Source organism: Coenobita brevimanus, chromosome 91 (genome assembly GCF_032717465.1).
Source record: "Coenobita brevimanus isolate Jiangsu-jjx chromosome 91, ASM3271746v2, whole genome shotgun sequence".
NCBI lineage: Eukaryota > Metazoa > Arthropoda > Malacostraca > Decapoda > Coenobitidae > Coenobita > Coenobita brevimanus.
Genome location: NC_137044.1, coordinates 9,418,208 through 9,425,176, shown reverse-complemented (window position 1 = coordinate 9,425,176; position 6,969 = coordinate 9,418,208).

Genomic DNA, 6,969 nt, shown 5'->3' with positions numbered 1-6,969 from the left:
TCAAGTAGACTTTTCGAAATGGAAAGAATATATAGACATAAAAAACTGCATGTGATCCCTCTTATTATGAACAAATTTGTGGGGGGGGTGGAGTAGAGAAAGTAAAGGTGATGTCAAGGCACAGAAGGGGTTGTTTTCACAAACATTTCATCAGTAATATGAATTTAATTTTCTAGTAGTATCAACACAGATATAGAGATGTTTGTGATGCTTAGCTGTCTACTGTGGATATTAAATTGTAGTGCTAGTAGTATTGAAACATACAACAAAAATATCGATTGTCAAGGTGATGAAATTAATAAAATCGCCAGGCGGCAGCAAGGGACTGGAGTATTTCATTGCACCCCGGGAATGGAGGGCAGTTCATGCAGGCTGGGTGTTGCTGTATTATTCCAGGCGTCAGGAATGTTTTAGCGAGTCATGAATTACCAACACCTTACATCGCACCCGGACGAACAAAGGCGAAATGAGACCGGAACGAGGACGATAACGACGAAAAATTTCTGTTAAACTGATTCTTTTTCTTTAATGCAAAGATGAAGGAACCAGAGGCTCGAAGCCCGCAAAACCATTCCCCCAAAGAAAAAATAAATATGTAACAGAGTCACCTTCAAGATCAGTTCATTTCGAGATGCCTGAACGCACTGCGTTTAAAAGATTGAAGGTCATATGCTGTAGAAAATACTGACAGAGGAAGACAGTTCCTGAGTTGACCTGTTGCATACATGAAGGACTGGGGGTAACGGTTAACTTTTGCATTAGAGAATTGGACAGAAAAAGGATGCTAGTTTGCTCATGGGCCCTTCTGTGGCAAGAATATAGCGTAAAAGATTTAGTCGTAGTGAAGTGGTAAAAATGACGAGACGAGAATATGGACGAATATGACGTGATGAGACGAAAATGCTTAATGTAATGAAATGCGTTGACCTGATTCTTGTGGGTCGTCACCTTTACCTCGAGAAAACCAGGTCGCGCATGCAAGTCAGAGTAGGCTCCACACCTGCCGCTCCACACCTGTCTTTCCCCCACACCTGTGTCGCTCCACACCTGTCAGGTCCTCCACATCTGTCGATCCACACTTTCTTGCCCCCACACCTGTCGATCCACACTTCTTGCCCCCTGATCTATCGCTACACACATATATTGTTTCCGCTTATCTGTCCGTCCACACCTGTTCCTGCCTTCCTCATCTGTTGCTCCCAAACCTGTTGCTCTACACCTGTCTTTCCTTTCATACCTGTCAGTCCACGCCTGGCCTTCCAAACACCTATCAATTCACACATGTCCTGTCTTCCACACCTATTCACCACCATAAACCCAAGAGAACCTTGTTGCCTGTGCAAGTCATAGTAGGACCCCACACCTGCCTTGCCCCACCCTCTGCACATGTTCTCCATATCTGCCATTTTTCTGCCTTCCATGTTTTTATCCTGGCCTCCACACCTGTCGTCCTGCCCTCCACACATCTCTTGCACTTCCTAAATATTGTACACTCTACATCTGTCTTGTCCTCAACATCTGTACTCCATAGGTACTCTCCTTTTCTGTTGTTCCATGCCTGTCACTTTGCACCTGCACTCAGCACCATTCACTTTATACTGCTTGTACCTGTCATTCCACGCCTGTCATTACATGTTTCACACCTGTCGCTCAACACCCTCTACGTATCATCCACACCTGTCTTTATATATACAGTGTTTATATATATAGATAGATAGATAGATATCCCATACACATTTTCCTCCATGTGTCAACATGTCCGACACTACCTCTCTGTCTCCACATTTCCCAACTCGAAAAATACCCCACCTGTTCCTCAGTTACCCCATTGTTTTCCACACCTACACAATAGCGTATTTTACACCTACAGTGCTGTCTTTCCACTTCTGCGATTTTGTAACTCTTCCACAATTCCACTAGGCTATCGTTTGAAATTGAACCATCATGTACGCCACATCCACAACTGCTACGTACCTTCTGTGCATACCTACTGTTCCATTCCTGCTGTTCATACCTGTTTCTCACACACCTGCTGTTCCGTACCTGCTGTTCCGTACTTGCTGTTCCGTACCTGCTGTTCATACGTGCTTGAATTATTGTCATGCCAGCCGTTCCAGACCTCTCGCCCACACCTACCAACGCAGAAGGGACGGAGAGTGAGGGAGGGTGGATGAGATAGAGGAAAGGTCAAGGAGAGAGAGAGAGAGAGAGAGAGAGAGAGAGAGAGAGAGAGAGGCCTGAATAAAGACACAAGAGGATGAATAAGGGCGGATGGTGAGTGAGGCAGGATGGATAAGATTAGTCAAAGAAGCGAGGCAGGGAGTGGCAGAAGGGGTGAGGCAGAGGGACGAGGCGGGGAGAGGCAGAAAGGGTGGTGCAGATAGGCAAATGCATGAGGGGCAGGATGGAAAAGACTGGCTAGGCAGGTGAGTTAGGCAGTGAGAGGCAGGGGGAGGCAAAGGAGGTAAAGGCAGCGAGTTTAAGAAGGGAGGGGGGAGAGGAGGCAGGGAAGATAAGGCAGAGGGGCGAGACAAGGAGAATCAGAGGGTGGGTGAGGCAGAGGGGTGAGGCAGGGAGAATCTGAGGGTGGGTGAGGCAGAGACAAGACAGAAGGAAGAGGACTGAAAATTGGATAAGGTAGGTAGAGGCAGAGGAGAAGGAGAGGTAGGGTGAGGCAGAGGAGATGAAGAAGATTAGTAAGGTACATCATACGAGGCAAGGCAGGGAGAGACAGATGAGAGAGGCAGAGGTGTGGTGAGGCAGAGGGGGTAAGGTAGGACGAGTGAGGCAGGGAGAGACACAGAAGGTAAGGCAGTAGAAGTGAGGAAGAGAAAATAAGAAACTCAGAGAGACAGAAGACAGGTGAGGCAGGGAGAGGAAAGGGGGAGATGAAGAAGAGGGAATTGAAACAGGAAGAGAGTAAGGCAGTTTCAGGCACAGGGTTGGTGAGGCAGTGGCAGGGGTGTGGTTGAGGCAGAGGGGGGTTGAGGTATGTGAGGTGAGGCAGGGGGGAGTTGAGGCAGGTGAGGTGAGGCAGGGGGGAGTGAGGCGGAATGGATGAAGCAGGTAAGGCAGGGCAGGGGCTGAGTGAGGGTGTGAGGTGCTGGGGGTAAGTCAAGTAAGGCCAGGCAGAGGGAGGGGTAGGAGCAGAAGAGGGTGAAGGAGGTGAGATAAGGTAGGGAAAGGTGGGGTTGAGAGGGTGAGGCAGAGTCAGTGTGAACGGGTGAGGCAGGTGGAGAGGTAGAGTGAAGGAGGGGGGCAGAGAGGGTGAGGAAGGTGGAGCGGCAGTGAGACGGTGGACAGAGGGGTGAGGCAGGTGAGGCTAGGCAGAGGCAAAGTGAAGTGGTGAGGCAGAGGGGGTTCAGGCAGAGGGGTGGTGGGTCTGTGCCTGTGTACCTGGCCGGCTGCCTCACCTGCCACACCCTGGTCATGTATTATACATAGTACCTCCTCCTGCCTCACTCCACTCCTCCCTCTCTCCCTCCCTGCAGTCACTGTTGCTGTCACTGTTCTGCCGCTGCCTTCCTCCCTCCTGTCACTGTTGCTGTCACTGTTATCTTCTCCATCCTCCCTCCCTCCTGTCACTGTTGCTGTCACTGTTATTTCCTCCTCCCTCCCTCCCTCCTGTCGTTGCTGCCATTGTATGTATGTATGGAGGTTTGTATGTATGTATATATGTATATGTATCAGTTTAGAGGGTTTGTATGTATGCGTGTGTGTGTGTGTGTGTGTGTGTGTGTGTGTGTGTGTGTGTGTAAGTGCATCATCATCCATCATTTCCTTTTCTCAGTGCGTTTATGTATGTATTGTTAAAAATATTCTCGTTTTCTTTATCCAAACTTCACCCCAGACTCAAGAAAAATCAACTTCCTGACCCGCATCCGTCGCCTCAAAAATCGCTTACATTTGTCACCCATTAACTGCTTGACAACCCGACTTAAAGCTAATAGACGGAGGCGGGGGAAGGGGGAAGGAGTGCTGTCCAGTGTGGGGGGTGGGGGATGAAGAGAGCTGGAGACGGGGGAGGGGAGCTGGGAGGGAGAATGTGGAATAGGGTGGGGGAGTGGATTGGTTGGGGGCGAAGGTCTTAAAGGTGGAGTAAGATGGAGGGGAGGTTAGTTGGGGAGACAATAAGGTGGAGACGGGTAGCGGGAGAGTTGTTGGGGTGAGAATTTAATGTGGAGGACTGGTGGGGGGAAGAACAAGGTGAAATAGAGTAGAAGGGGCTTGATAAGGGGAGAAGGTGGAGTAGGGGAGAGGGGTTGGTGGGAGGGAGGTGAAGAAGTAAGGTGGTGGGGGTATTGATAGGGAGAGAAGGCCGAGTCAGGTGGAGGGGAAACTAAAGACATGACTGATGGTGGATTAGACTGTTAGAGACAAATGGCGTTGGTTGAAGTACGATTGAGACGAGTGATGCTGTAAGAAGGATAGCATAGACGTAAATCCTTTCAATCCAGCTACATAGGGTTTTGCCCAGCTGAATAAAACCGCGTCGGAGTTAACAATAGTGAGTTGAAACATGACAGTCAGTGGGGAAAAATGAGTAAATGACCTTGTTTTTCCCTTGCTTTTCTTTTTTTATCTTTTCACGGACACGCATTTTTCTTTTTTTCCTGCTAGAGATGAGACTAAATGGTAGGGCAGTCGGGTCACCTCTCTCTAAACATTGAGCAAAAATAAGTCAAGGAAGAATGAAATTTGACTGGATATTCTTCTTTCTCTAAAACTTTTGCAGAAACAACAGACATTAATAACAGTCATTAATTCAATCAGGCCGACAGAACTGAGGCTAATTTGGTCACTATTGGCCTGAGAGATAAACAAATGGGATGCACGACAGCCAGTAAATCAGACAAGAAAGCAGACAGCAGGTAAACGTGAAGCAGACAAAGAGAAAAATAATAGAGGACAAACAAGAAACAATCAAGGCAAAGGAGGCAGCGGAACAACAGGAAGGAAGCAGGCAAATGAGACGGCAGGGAGACAGAAAAAAAAGCAGACATATGAGACATCAGGCAAATAGGAGGCAAGCAAGCAGACATTATGACACAACAGGCAAACAGGAAGGGAGCAAGCAGACATATGAAAGCACAGACAAACAGGATAAAAGTAAGCAGGCAAAGGAGATAGCAACAGGCGCATGGCATTAAGCAGGTGGAGAGAGAGAGAGAGAGAGAGAGAGAGAGAGAGCATCCACTTGTCGAATCCCTTTACCTAATCAAACCCAACTTGACCCCGTTCACATATTAATGATGACTCGGGAGCTTGACCTCTTTTCAGCCTCCTCCTCCTCATAACCCTGTGACCTAGCGCCGCACCTGTACCTTTAAAACAGGTAAATAATTAACCTGTCCTGGGGCAACACGCCACTCTTTACGTCCATCCGTCCGTCCTCGCTAGGTTAAAGATTTTTGGCCGGGAAGGAGAAAAGGAGGAGGAATGTGCTGGTATTGAAGTAGAGAGAGAGAGGGAGAGAGGGAAGTCTTTAGTGCATGAAAATTAAAATGGTTTGTGGAAATGCGTGGTAGTGGTGGTGGCGGTGTTTAAATTGAGGCCTTGGCCTGTCTAAGGTTAAAGTGGAGCATGAGATGGAGTGGAGAGAGAGAGAGAGAGAGAGAGAGAGAGAGAGAGAATAATATGTGTATGAATTATGTGTAAGAAAAATGAACTTGATTACACAGGTGAGAGTGTAGGTGGGTTGGACAGGAGCATCGAAAGAAAGGTAAGAGTTAGGAAAACGAGATAAAAGCGATAAAGGGATAAGTGAGAAAGATTATAAGGATAAGTATGGGTAGAGGGGCGAGAAGTGCACCCCTTCACTCCGATGACGTTTTTTTTTTTTTTTTTAACTAACCTTCCATTTACAAACAACTTTATAAAACTTCAGACGCTTTTCAAACTATCGGGCTTAAACACAGCCCTCATTTACCCCTTAACTAGTACTAAAACGCTCTCCTGAGCTGAATAAAATCGTCTGGTAGCAGGAGGAATATAGAGTGGAGGCTTATGTGTGGGGTGGAGGTGTGTAGTGGAGGTAAGTGAAAAAAAAATATGAGGTGGAGGTAAGCGTGAAGTGGGGGAAGGTGTGGGTGTAGACTGGTGTGGGGCGGAATCACGTGTGCGTGGAAGCAGGTGTGGGTGGAGGCATTTTGGATGGAGGAGGGTGTAGGGTAAGGTAAGCTTAGGGTGGAGATAGGTGTGAGGTAGAGGCAGGTGTGGTGTGGAGTCACGTGTGGGGTAAACGCAGGTGTAGAGTGAGGTCGGATTAGGTGAAGGCAGGTGTGAAGTGGAGGCAGGTGTGGGATAGAAGCAGGTGTGGAGGTAGGAGGGATGGAGGGAGGGAGGAATGAGGCAAATGTTAAGCGCAGGCGGAGGTCAGGCAGTTGCTAAGTGGAAATATAGGCCAGGCACGTGTCAAGTGGAGAGAGAGAGGCACGGCAGAGATGAGGCAGCCGTTGGGTGGAGTCTTGTGTAAGTGGAGGCAAGGGTGAGAGTGAGGCAGGAATGAGAGTGAGGCAAGGGTGAGAGTGAGGCAGGGGTGAGAGTGAAGCAAGGGAGAGGCCGGGGTGAGAGTGAGGCAAGTATGAGAGTAGAGAAACAAGAGAGTGACGAAGGTGTGAAAATGAGTTAAGTTTGAGAGTAGGGCAAGATGTAAGGGGGTGCAAGAGTGAGGAAAGAGTGAGATAGGTATGAGAGTGAGAGTGAGGTGAGAGAGGTGTGAGAGTGAGAGAGGTGTGAGAATGAGGCAGGTGTGAGGGTGAGACAGGTGTGAGAGTGAGGCAGGTGTGAGTGTGAAGCAGTTGTGAGAGTGAGAAAGGGAAGAGGAAAGTGTGAGGCATAGATAATTCCACGAGAAATTATAAAGTGTTGGAGGTTTAGAGACGGGTGGGAAAGAGAGAACGATGACATGCAAGAATGTAATCGAGAGAGAGAGAGTGAGAGAGAGAGAGAGAGAGAGAAGGCAAGATG